This window comes from Prionailurus bengalensis, chromosome C1, assembly GCF_016509475.1.
Source record: "Prionailurus bengalensis isolate Pbe53 chromosome C1, Fcat_Pben_1.1_paternal_pri, whole genome shotgun sequence".
NCBI lineage: Eukaryota > Metazoa > Chordata > Mammalia > Carnivora > Felidae > Prionailurus > Prionailurus bengalensis.
Genome location: NC_057345.1, coordinates 37035354 through 37048509, shown reverse-complemented (window position 1 = coordinate 37048509; position 13156 = coordinate 37035354). Strand labels below are relative to the sequence as shown.

At 45.2% G+C, this 13156-nt stretch overlaps 1 protein-coding gene across 7 annotated transcripts in view; it reads left to right on the top strand.

Annotated features, from left to right (window-relative positions):
* Positions 1–1405: 1405 nt before the first annotated feature.
* MKNK1 (MAPK interacting serine/threonine kinase 1) overlaps positions 1406–13156 on the top strand; it is a 41106-nt gene continuing 29355 nt past the window's right edge. For 4 of the 7 annotated variants that reach the window (XM_043574875.1, XM_043574876.1, XM_043574877.1 and 1 more), the window contains exons 1-2: positions 1864–1958; positions 11570–11736. The gene's annotated coding sequence lies outside the window, so the exon portion shown is untranslated. Of the gene's footprint in view, positions 1959–11569; positions 11737–13156 lie in introns of all 7 variants that reach the window. The other 3 variants (XM_043574873.1, XM_043574872.1, XM_043574878.1) reach the window with 2 other exon arrangements.

The following is a 13156-nucleotide window of genomic DNA, read 5'->3' as shown; positions in this document are numbered from 1 at the left end:
AAATACACTATGGCAGAGAAGGTAAATTTATCTCAGAACTGTGTGGCTAAGGCCTGCACTTTACATGAGAATGTCTGAATACATCAGGAAGACATCACAAAACTGCTTTGAGAAATTCAGACAGGGATGCTCAGAGAAAACTGGACAGAGGTAGAGAGAAAGGAGGCTACGGAAGAGAGAGCTGGTGCCTCAGCAAGACAGAGGATAGAGCCCCCACCTCCACCCCATAGGGCAAAACTTGGCAGGAGGGGTTCCTGAGAGAGGCATGTGTTGGGGGTAGAAGGGCAGTTCGGTTGGGCAGCCACTGCAGAAGGCTTTGTTTTCCTGCTTGTTCAAAATCCATAAAAATACTTAGAGCAGGGAATGAGGAAGCCAGCCACTCTGCATCTTGGGGCAGAGCTTCCACCTTTGAGTAAAGGATGCCCCCCACCCGACCCTTGGCCCTGAAGAACACTGTAGCTTCTTTTTTGAGGTTCCTGCTGCAATTCCTACTCTCCCACCCCCAAGAGCTGTATGTAGTGTGGGGTGAAGGGAGCCACAGTATGGCTAGAGCTCCACCTGATTTGGGGGAGCCCTCCTGGAGCCCTTCTCTGAGCCCCCAGAGCCATCATCTAATATTACCTGAACTTGGTCACCATGTGCATAGAGACATAGCAGTTTTAAGAACCTGGATTGGAACATAGGCCTGAGCAACTCAGGACCAGTTGGCTATTTAGATATTCAGGGAACAGGGCAGCATGGCCTCTGAGGACATGTAGCTTGAGTGGGCCTGGAAGGTTATGGGTGGGGAGAGGTCAGGATATACAGGGGCCTCAGGTTGGACTGAGGGATTCTGTAAGTGACTCAACACAGAAGCGTGGGAGAAGGTTCCCCTCTCCAGCCTTCATCCAGACTGGGAAATCTAGCAAAGCCCTGAATGTTCTCTCATGTTCCAGACCTTCTTCCATCATGCAGGTGAGAACACTGAGCTCAAAAGGAGAAAGGAATAAACATTGTCAGAATGGTGGGAGATAGAAGTCTAAGAGGCTCCACCTCATCAGACCCACACAACAATCCTGAGACAGATAGGGAAGGGATGTTTACTTCCATTTCACCACGGAGGAAACACATTCAGAGTCAGGACCTGAATTAAACCCAAGTCAGTACTGGTTCCCTCATTACACTTGCAGCCTAGGGAAGGGCTGGGGGTTAACATATTAATTTAAATGCACTTGCTTTTCGCCAAGAAATTAACTTAAATTCTTTTTTTAATGTTTACTTATTTTTGAGGGGAGGAAGGGGCAGAGAGAGATGGAGACACAGATTTCTAAGCAGGCTCTGAGCTGTCAGCACAGAGGCAGACGACAGGATCAAACTCACAAGTGGTGAGATCATGACCTGAGGCAAGCCGAAGTCAGACGCTTAACCGACTGAGCCACCCAGGCGCCCCTCCAAGAAATTAACTTTTAAGTGTTTCATTTTGAACTACTGGGGGTAATCCTTTACTCAAGGAAACTCTCAAGGTGAAAAGAGAGGTACGCAAACGTCTTCAGAAATTTTACAGAATCAGCCCTCGTTTTAGAAAAGACTGGCAGCATTTCCCCACATGCAATAGGCACTTTAAAAATTCCATCCTGGCACTCGGAAGCTCCCGGTGAATGTTAATTACACCAGCCGCTTGCCTGGCCGCGTCCCTCCTGGCGCTTCCTTGACTTCCCGACCTTCACTCGGAAAAATATTTGTCAAAGGAGCTAAGCCCCACCCCCTGCCCCGGCAATCTCTACACCCCTCTCCCTCACTTGGTCTCAGTTTACTTAGCTCGCTCCCACCCTTCCCCGGGGAGTAGCCATCAGGGCGCACGCGCAGCCCCGCCCCTCTCTGGTCGGGCCCGCCCCTCGGCTCTAGCACCGCCTCTTCCGCGTTCTCGGAGCGACCTGCAGGTGGGTGCGCGCGACCGGTCCCGCAGAGAGTCAGCTGAGGTAAAGCCGCCCCAGCGAGGTATCCCTCCGAGCAAAATGGGGCGGGGGTCTGTGAAGGAGTCGGTGTGCCCGGGACGGAGCAGACGGGGCCTTCAGAGCGGCCCGAGGTCACGATCCGATCGTGCTGTGAAGGGAATGTTGAGGGGACGCTTGTTTAGGGCTCTCTTCAGGGACCGCGTCTGTGACCTGGCGGGGTACCGTCTGTGGCGAGCCCAGGACGCAGCGTGTGTCCCCGGTCGGGGCTCCGCCGGTGCCTGGGGTCAAGATTAGATTGACAGGTGTCCGAGGTCGGAGCTCAGTCAGTGGCCAGTTTGAAACTCAGCCCCTACCCTGCTGTATGGCTGGGCTCAAGGCGCAGGCAGTCCAACATCACGAATAGATTTTCACGTGAGGAGTTTATTCTGTATGTGTCCTACCTTATTTTAAAGTTAACTGTTTTCATCTAAAAGCTCTTGACATGTGTGGGTCGCTGTACAGTGAGGAGAGATGATGCAAGGAGTAATCTGTTCTTCGGGATTTCCAGGCTACCGTCAGGTGGTCAGTAGCAGATCAGAGCCCAGCGCAGGTGAGACGAATAAAATGTTGGAAGTGCTTGATTTTGGGTTAGGTAGTCCTGGGTTCACATTTCACACCTGCCACTTCCTAGCTGTGTGTTCTTGGGTCATTTCCCCTCTCAGAGCTGTGGTTTCTCTGGTATAAAAAGGGCATAATACATATGGTCATTGTGAAGGTTGACTAGGATTACATGTGTCACTGAGGATGGCACCTATCACAGAATGGGTGCTGAATACATGGTAGCTGTGATTTCTAGGAACTAGGTCATTTTGGAGGGGAGAACTTTAGAGAGGCCCCAGGGGAAGAGTTGAGGTCACCTAGGTCTTGAACCCTCACTGGACTTTGTAGATGGAACTGACTTGTAGGATGAGAAGGGAACTGATGCTTATTGACTGTGGCTTACGTGCCAAGCAGCGCCCTGGGCAGTTGATGTATATTGTCGCTCTAGATCCTCAGCCATCCGCCTGCAGCTTTCAGCCCTACTATCCTTTGCTTCAGCCCCTCTAAAAAGGGCCAGGCTGGAAGTGATGTAAAGAGGAGACTCGGGGTTGGATGTTCATATGGAGCCAGACCAGTTCAAGACTTTGTCCCCTTCCCCAATTTCTCCCACCTCAGCTCTTCCCTTTGTGTTAATTGTGTTCTTGACTTTGGGGAGCCTTTACTCTAGTGCTGTAGCAGATTTTGATGGTTAGAAGGCCTGGCAAGAGAGCACCTCTTAAACTTAGATTGCATGAAGCTGAATCATGGCAGAGAGAAGTTCTGTGAACAGGACCTGTTGGATTCCAGCACATGCTTAGGAAGTGTATATGGCCTCCTGTTATGGGGTCCCATAACAATCTAGTAATGTGGTTCTTTTTGCATCCCCTTCATGGGTGCCCGTGTGATCTGTCTAAGACAATGTTCTCATCATGTTATGTCTCTGCTCAGAAACCTTGGCCGGCTTCATTGCTTACTATATAAAGTCTGGACTCCTCAGCTGCATAGACAATTCCCCCCTCCCCGCCCTATAATCTGTTCCCAAACTTATCTCCTGCCCTGTTTCCCTATGTTCTCCCAAAACTGCACCCATGCCTCAGTCAAAATAAACTAGTTTTTTTTTTAATTTTTTTTTAACGTTTATTTATTTTTGAGACAGAGAGAGGCAGAGCATGAACAGGGGAGGGGCAGAGAGAGAGGGAGACACAGAATCCGAAACAGGCTCCAGGCTCTGAGCTGTCAGCACAGAGCCCGACGCGGGGCTCGAACTCACGGACCGCGAGATCATGACCTGAGCTGAAGTCGGACGCTTAACCGACTGAGCCACCCAGGCGCCCCAAAATAAACTAGTTTTTGTTGCTTAAATACTCTCTGCATGTTTCTTTGCTTGCACTCTCTTCCTGGCATTCCCTCCTCCTTTCTTGTCTTTCAACGCTTGTCTCATGTGACCTTCTCAGCAACTTCCCCTTGCTGGATTAGTTGCCCCCCTTCCCATCTTCTATAGCAGGGGCTGAACCTTGAATATAGCTCTGATTACTGTTACCTTGGGGTATATCACCTCATGTGTACTCTGAGTACACTGGTAGTAAGGGACCATGTCTGTTTCATCCCTCCTCTTCCTGACACATAGTAGGCCTTTGCAGTGTTTGTGGTTGAGTGAGTCATTGACATTTTTTATGTACTCGCTTTGGTCTTTGTTTTATGAGCTTTCAGGTTCAGAGTGGGCCTTTGTGTTTTTCCTTCTCTTTGTGCTAAGGAGAGCCCTTGTTTAGATTGATGATGCCCTAATTTACAGGCATCAAAGGCAAGAAAGTGCAGGAATTCTGTACAAGGCAGGATTCTTCATTGATATTATTGTTCTCTTGCCTTTGCTGTGAATTTTGTTGGAAGGGAGGTGGTGCTCTGTTCAAGGACCTGAAATGAGTATGATATAGATCATGCAGGGGAAGGCTCACAGGTGGTTTATTAATCTGTTGTCCTGCCTTTGGCCTTGGCATTGTCCCTGGCCCTTTCCATCTGGGAATGAGCTGCTACAAATCCACATTTTTCCTTGCCAACAGCTTGAGCACATGGAACAGAAGACTCCTTGATGATCATAGAAAAATACACATCACTGAAGATAAAGGAGTTTGGGAACCATCTGGTTCTACCTCTGATTTTACAGATGAGGAGAGGCCCTGAGAGGGGAAGGACTTGATCAAGACTGCACAAGCAATCAGTCAGTGGCAGAGATAGTACTAAAAGTGAAAGTACTGACTCTTTTTTTCAGTCCACCGACCTTGTTAATATAATATCTAACATTTATTGAGCACTTACTATGTGGTGGATACTATTTTAATGCTTTATATGTAACACCTTATAACTCCATTTATAGACTTGGAAACTGAGGCAGATGGAAATCATTCAGATCTACTTTCTGATTCCACAACTCTGGTTTTTAATATGGTGGAAATGGCAGTCCTCTCCTAACCAATGAGATAGAATGGTTCTCCAAAGAGTTTGCTCACAGATCCCCCTACCTCTGTGAGTAAGAGATGTCCTCCCAACAATGTATCCCTATAACCTGGGGAGATGTCTTGAGAGGAATCCAGAGTGTATTGAAAGAATGGATGAAAAAAGTGAAGCAAGCCAATGAGTATTAGTTTATCATGTTTATCAAGTCAGGTAGTAAATGCAAAGTTTTAGAATAAACTCAGTCCAGGATCTTTCTGTAAAGATTCCCAGTCAAGGATGGCAAGATTCAATTCAATGAACACATATTGAGCTCTTGTATGTACAAAACCCTGGTATTGAGAAATATACACAGAGGAAAACAACACATTTCCTGCCCTTCTGTAAGTAATTGTCTTCTCAGAGCCTTCTCCCTCCAGTGTAGTTGGGAAGATAGATAAGTACATAAATAACTGAAATCAGACTGACTGTGGTAAATATAGTAAGGAATGTAAACAAAGTGGGAGTTTGGGAAAAGGAGAAATCAATCCCAACATGACCAAAGGGGGTCTGGAGAAGGATTCTTGAAGGTAGAAATTTATGCTGGGCTTTGGAGGAAGTTCATTCCTATGAGAAGCTTCAGTTTGAGCACTGGTCTAGAAATGGAAATGAACAGAGGTGTGTGTGTGTGTGTGTGTGTGTGTGTGTGTGTGTGTGTTGGAGGAGAGGAGTGGAATGGGTAAGGAGAGGAAATAAGCTGAAATGATGGATTGTGGCCAAAACGTAGAGGGAAGTTGGGAGAAGAACATTAACATTTATTGAAGGTCTGCTCTGCATTATGGCTTGCAATATGTTAGGTGCTTTACACACTGTAATTTATTTAACCCTCACAATCCTATAATGTGGGGATATTTATCCCCAATTTAAAGATGAAGAAGCCAGACCTCAGAATGATTAAAGTGACTTGCCCAAGGTCAGGTAGCTAGTAAGTGTCAGAGCTTGGTCCAAACTGATGAGTGTTGGATTTCAAACACCTATGTTCTTTCCAGTATGCTGCAAGGCTCCTAATGCCATGACTAGGGTTCTGTTTCCTCTGGTTGCATAATGGAGGCTAGTCTGGAGCAAAGAATGTCCCAGAAGGAGGACATCAATGAGGAGTCTGTTGGAATAGTCTAGTTCAGGCTTAAACTGTGAATCACCAGCCTAATATGGAAGCTGCCTGGTCCAGGTCTGCTGCTGTAGCACCATAAACCAAGCATGTTGCCATCCTTTGCTAGTAGAATCTCAGAATCAGTTTAGAGAGGCTGCTGGCACCCTTACATTTCAGGCCTAAGTTCTAATGTGAGATTCGCAGGTTATTACAGAAGTGTCTGGGGAAGGAACCCATTTGGCAGATACTGTTCCTTCATTTTCTCACCCTTACATTGAATAAGAATCTGTAGTGGAGGAAATAGGACCAGCTCAGAGTCACTAGGCTGGTCTTAGTTTTGCTCATTATCATCTGTGAGGCCTTGATCTCAGCTTCTTCCTCTGTAATATTGGATCTGTTTGGGTTCACTTTTGAGATCTCTTCTCTTGCTAATGTCATGTGTTGCTTTGCTCTTCCTGGGTTGGGGTAGTATAAAGAAGTGGCCGAGTTGGGGCGCCTGGGTGGCTCAATCGGTTAAGCGTCAGACTCTTGATTTCGGCTCAGGTCATGATCTCACAGTTTGTGGGATTGAACCCCACATCGGGCTCTGTGCTGACAGCAGGGAGCCTGCTTAGGATTCTCTCTCTCTCTCTCTCTCTCTCTCTCTCTCTCTCTCTGTACCTGCCTTCCCCCTATCTCAAAATAAATAAATAAACTTTAAAAGAAGTGGCTGAGAATATGCACCTGGATTCCAAGAGATTAGGCTTTAAATTCCAGCCTCTCATGCTTCTTGTGGTTGCCAGTAGCTAGGTGTATAGACTCCAGAGTTGGACTGACTAGGTTTGAGTCCTGGCTCTATCACTTGCTAGCTGTGTGACTGGGGCAAGTTATTTAACCTTCCCGGGTCTCAGTGTCTTCATCTGTAAATTGGTGATACAAATATTATCCACCTCATAGGGTTGTTATGAGGATTGAGATAACTCATCTCAAACACTTAGCACAGTGCCCAGCATATACTAGGTGCTCAATGAATGTCAGCTTTAATACTAATCATATTAACAATTACTATCAATGTCTAGTTAGCTATTCTTTTTATAGAAAGTATATTTATTAGGGCCATTTTTCCTATGGTCTTACTCTGACATTGTTGCATTCTCTTTCTTTCCATTGCCTCATCAGGAAACTTTGAAATAATAGATAGTTCTATCACAGAGCTGCAAAGTGTAACATGACAGAAAATGCCTATAGGAAGAGGGTCAGGTAATAGTCAGTGGCTCATTAGAAAATCTCACTTGACTTGTGGTTTCACCACCTCTGTCACGATAAACAGGAAAAGAGCAGCATACTTATTCCCTTTTGCACAGCCTTCAACAAAAGTGCCAAGTAAGACCCCTCCAATTCACTTGCCAAAAAGTACAATAACAGTATCTCTGGAAAAGTAGTACGTAATTTGGTTCTTCTTTCTCTCCAGTTTAAACCCCTTTGACCTTAACTTAAGCCACTTCATCTTGTTCCATTGTCCATAAATATGGAGAATTTCCTTCTGATTTTAAAGGCAGGATGAGATCAAGATTTTCTCATGAGAACCTTTTGTGTACTTAAAGCCAGAATCGAGTTAGGCCTCCTCTTCTCTTCTCTAGGTTAAGCAGCCTTGGTTTCTTTTACCTCAGTCTTAAAACCTATTTTCTGTTGCTTGGATCACATTGGTCATGCTTCTTTTCCTTCTTTTTGGTTTTTCTATTTCTTGGCAGTGACCCAGACTGCTTAGTCTGCTAATAAGAGTCCAACTAAAACAGTTTAAGGGAAGAATAACTTCAGGTGTTTTCATTCAGTCATGAACATTTATGGAGTGTTTGCCCCATGCCAGGCCCTGTGCTAGGTGTAGGGTACCCAGAGAGGAATTAGACGTAGTCTTCACCCTGTCCCTAGCTCACAGTCTAAGGGGAGGTATACAATTAAATGTTACAGATGCCGTGATTAGATTACGCACAAGTGTGGAGAGCTGGAAATTGTTGAGGGCCATTAGGTAGAAACAGATCATCCATTTTGCCTGGACTGTAGGTCAAAATTTCTGTAGAGGAGTGGTAGGACACAATGCAGGAGTGGTAATCTGAAGCAAGGTTGTGGAGGCCCTGAGTGACAGCACAGGAGCTTGGTTATTCCAGCAATGGATACCCATTAGACGTGTTGGAGCAAGGAAGTAACAGGCTCATATTTGGGGTTTTGGACCAAGCACAGAGATACCACAAGCTTTAGTCTTATTGGTCCTCTATGGATGTTTTCATATTACTTGAAAGTAATATGATGGATCCCTTGTTTGTAGACTGGCTTTTTTGCTCTAAAACTTCTTTAGAAAAATTAGTTCTTAACTCTGGAAAAATTTCATTCCTTATACAGGCAGGAAGTTTGTGAGGAATTGAGAGAGAATTGGGTGACCAGCCTATATAAGACTCAGTGGCAAGCCGATGTGTGTAGGTATGGTCTGACCACATTCACCCTTTCCCAGCCCTATCCCAGGCAGAGGTCCAGGAAGGAGGAGAGGGCTCCAGAGCTCATCAGGGTATTTGGTAAGCCATGCTGAGAAGAGTCAGGCAGTGTGAGAGACAGAAGTTCTTTCTGAGGAGGAAAAGAGGCCCAGAGGAATTTGAAATGGTGCCAGAAGGAATCAGGGCCAACCAGGCACTTAGAATCCTGGGTCATGAATCTGAAAACCTCCAAATTCTATCTCTCTGCCTTTGTACTTTGCTATCAGTTTATTCCTTCTGGCTGCCCAGTTGTGGTTTACAGAGTGCTGTCCAGGGCCACAGCTAATCTGGGGAAGCCTTATCTCAAGCTAGAGTCATATCTGCTATTTATGGAGTGCCTACTTTGTGCCAGCCATTGTGCCATGAACTTGAAATACATTAACTCATTGAATTCTCACAACAAGCCTGCGGCGTAAGTATTCTTGCCCCCACTTTATAGATGATGACAGTGAAGCAGAACGGTTAAGTATTATTTCCAAGACAACCTCATTAGTCAATGTGAAAGCCAGAATCTCAATCTAGGCCCTAATGGCTCGAAAGCCCATGTACTTCCTACCTCCCCAGCCCTTGAGTAGTTCCAGACAGCAGAATAACACAAAATCCATAAAGGAATTCTGAAGATTGTTTTTACTATAAACCTACTAGAGGTAGAAATGAACAGAGGTGTGTGTATGTGTGTGTGTGTGTGTGTGTGTGTGTGTGTGTGTGTATTGAGGGGAGGGGAAAGTAAACTGGGTTGGCAAACTCTGGCCTGCAGGTCATATCTGGCTCACCACCTCTTTTGTGTGGACTAAAGAATACTTCTTACATTTTTAAATGGTTAGGGAAAAAAATTCAAGAGAAGATTAATATTTGTGATGGGAAAATTATATAAAATCCAAATTTCAGCATCCGTAAGTAAGGCTTCGCAAAAGTAGAGCCACAGTTGTTTATTTACATATTGTCTACGGCTGCTTTCACTCTACAAAGGCAAAATAAAGTAGTCACAACAAAGACCATGTAACACAGAAAGCCTAAAATATTTACTATCTGGTTCTTTGTGGGAAAAAAAATGGTGGGGCTCCTGGATGGGTCAGTCAGTTAACCATCCGATTTAGGCTCAGGTCATGATCTCACAGTTCATGAGTTCAAGCCCTGCATCGGGCTCTATGCTGACAGCTCAGGGCTTGGAGTCTGCTTCAGATTCTGTGTCTCCATCTCTGTCTCTCTGCCCCTCCTCCACCTGTGCATGCTCGCTCTCTCTCTCTCTCTCTCTCTCTCTCTCTCAAAAATAAAACATAAACATTTTTTAAAAATTGGCCAAGTCCTATAGGCAGCAAGAAGCAACCAATGTCAAGACTAAAGACAAAGAGTTGAAGTTCAAAGATGGTCAAGGTTGTCCCTGGAGGTGTGGCTGTAAGGAGAGGGAGTGTAACCTGAGCTTCTTTGGGCCCTGGAAATAGTTTTATTGGGCCAAAGAGATTTGTTGGGGAATAAAAAGTACGGTAGGAAGGATAATTGTATGTGCCAACATTCTCTATTGGACAATAAAGAAATATTTTATGGATGAAGTAACTTGGGTATTTACTAGAGCCCTTTTTTGTGCCAGATACTCTGTTAGATACTAGAAATACAAAGATGAAAAAGGGGTGTCACTGCCTTTGAGGAGCTTATGGCCTAGTGGGCAAGCCACACATGCATGTGAATAGCAGCTCTGTGTATTATCATAGCATGCCATGGATTTGATGAAATGCTGGATGAAGTAAAAAAGAGCCAGGGACTGCTGTACTTTGTGGAACCACTTTCAGTAATTCATGAGAGGTCCTGAAGGATGAATAGATGTTCTTTTCAAGAAGCAACGTACCAGGCTGAGAGAAAGCCTGACCATGTGAGTATTTGGAGCAAGGAGGTTAGAGGAGAAAGAGACATTAGAAATGATTTAGGGGCGCCTGGGTGGCTCAGTCGGTTAAGCGTCCGACTTCATCTCAGGTCACGATCTCGCAGTCTGTGATTTCGAGCCCCGCGTCGGGCTCTGGGCTGATGGCTCAGAGCCTGGAGCCTGCTTCGGATTCTGTGTCTCCCTCTCTCTCTGATCCTCCCCCATTCATGCTCTGTCTCTCTCTGTCTCAAAAATAAATAAACGTTAAAAAAAAAAAAAGAAATGATTTAGAAACATTCTGTGGGTGGGCAGCTGGCAGGGTGAGATAATCTGATAGAGAAGAAGGGAAAGGAGGAAGGATAGGGGTTGGGACATGTCCAGTTCGGGACACGTGATTTGAGGTAATGGTGAAACATATCCGGCTTCCAGTTTAAAAATCATTTTAGAAATGTTAGCACAGAGGCCCAGAATTCAGATTTAAACTGCATGGTCAGAGCTTTTCCACTGGGAAAAAAGGGAAGTAGAGACTCATTTTGTAGAGAAATTGACAAATCAGCTTTGATACAGGATAACTAGAGCCGCGAGTTTGAAAATAGCAGTGGACATGTAGAAAATGACATCAGATGGAAAACTAGCAATAATTATGCATTGGGCATAAAACCTTGCTCGTGTTTATACCACCTGCTGCTCTCGGCATCTACTCTTACCTTTTCTGGCTCCACTGCCTGCTGCCTGTGAGACCTCGACCTGGCCACTAAGAGATAGAGCCAGAACTCATTCATCCCTAAAAACATGGACGACAGAGAAGTGTCAGCTTTTACCTTCTGCGAGATGCTCTTCGGTGACCAGAGCTGTCCAGAACCGTCATCCAGGCCTAGGTCTGGACCCCCACAGTGGAAACAGAATCTGAAAACTTTTACTCAGACCCTTGTTAAATCTCCAAATGCTTGGTGTCAACATTTTCAAACACTCAAATGTCTAATTTTCCCACAGATGGGAAATCTGTGATGTCCTTGTGTATATCTACTTACTAGTATGACACATAGGTTTGGGGGAACATGTAGAGTGAGCTTTATCTTCTTTAGTCGTTTTAAAGAAGTCAGACTTTTATATCTTTTCTATTTCTGCTTTTTTAAAGATTTTCATGCCAGGTGAAGCAAAAGCCAGTGTAGAACTGAAGAATGCTACCCTCCAGAGGCCATTGAAATGCTGCAGTAGCTGGTAGACAGCGGCCCTCTGTCAGGAGCATTATTTCATTATTTCATCTCAGTTTACAGAGGATTTACTTCTCAGAAGTTGGGCAAGGTAAGACGGATGCACATTTCACTTAACCTTTTAGATTGCTTCGGGCGGAAATTACCTGATACTTCCAGAGGGAAGGGTGGGTCAGAGATTTCAGTATTCAGGGGGCAGCGAGGATTAACTGGGTTGCCTGGCATGCCTAAAACAGTTACTTAGTAGGGACGAGCACATTTCTACCAGAATACAATGGCCGAGAAGGTCACAAGGAAAACCACACAGTAAGTAAAACATATTTATTTACTTATAAAAGTAAAACAACTGTACCATAAATAACAAAATTCAGTAAAACAGAGGTATGAAAAGTAAAGTTCTGTACCCACCCAATTTCATTCTCTTAAAGTAACCATTGTTAATAATGGCTTGAGATGTATCTTTTGGGGTTATTTATTTTTATTTTTATTTTTTTACTGCATAATATTTGTGACATATGATGCTACTCTGAAGTGTTCTTTTTTTTTTTTTTTAATGTTTTATTTATTTTCGAGAGCAAGAGCTCGAGCAGGGGAGGAGCAGAGAGAGAGGGAGACAGAGGATCCAAAGCAGGCTCTGCACTGAGAGCAGTGAGCCTGATGCGGGGCTCGAACTCACAAACTGTGAGATCATGACCTGAGCCAAAATCAGACGCTCAACCACCTGAGCCACCCACGTGCCCCTGAAGTGTTCTTGAATACCTGCGGCTTCATCATGCCTGGCAGATTATAAATAATGCCTGTGTTGTAGATTGGGTCAGATGAGGGTTGGCTGAGAATAATTTTAGTCTGATCTGTGAGCTTTTTACTCCTTTGCTGCTATGTGTCACCGTTCTTTATCTGAAGCTTCCCAGTGGCCTTCCCCCATTCCCAACCAGCTCCCCTTCCTGAATTCTCCCCTTCTTTGGTGGTACCACTGATCTTAGGGTTACCTGACTTTAGTTAATAAACATAGCTTCATAAACATATACTGAGGTCCTCCTCTGTGCTGGATCCCTGCTGGGCAGTGGGGACAGAGAGAAAATAAGCCCCATCCCATCCTTCAAAGGGTAGTCATCTTGGACTCCTCCACCATCTCCAGTCGCTTGGCAGGACTAGGACCAGTTCTGCCTGTGCGGCTTCATCCCCTCGCCTCTTTCTCCCATTCTGTCCCTGCCTGGGTCACAGGCTTTCCTTGCCCTCCTGCCTATTGCGGCGGCCTCTTTCTACTCTCCCAGACTCAGTCTAGCCTCCAGTCTGTTCTGCATATCACAGCCAGTTTCATAGTCCAGTCCCTCCCCACTGCCTAGAATGGTGGTTCACAAGTGTGCTCTGCTGACCTTGGGGTCTTTGAAACCTTTTCAGGGTATCTACAAGGTCAAAACTGTTTTCAGAATAGCACTAAGATGTTATTTGTTGTTGCAAAGCAACAGTGTGTAGAACTGCTAGTGCGTGAGCATGAGTCCAGGCAGCGG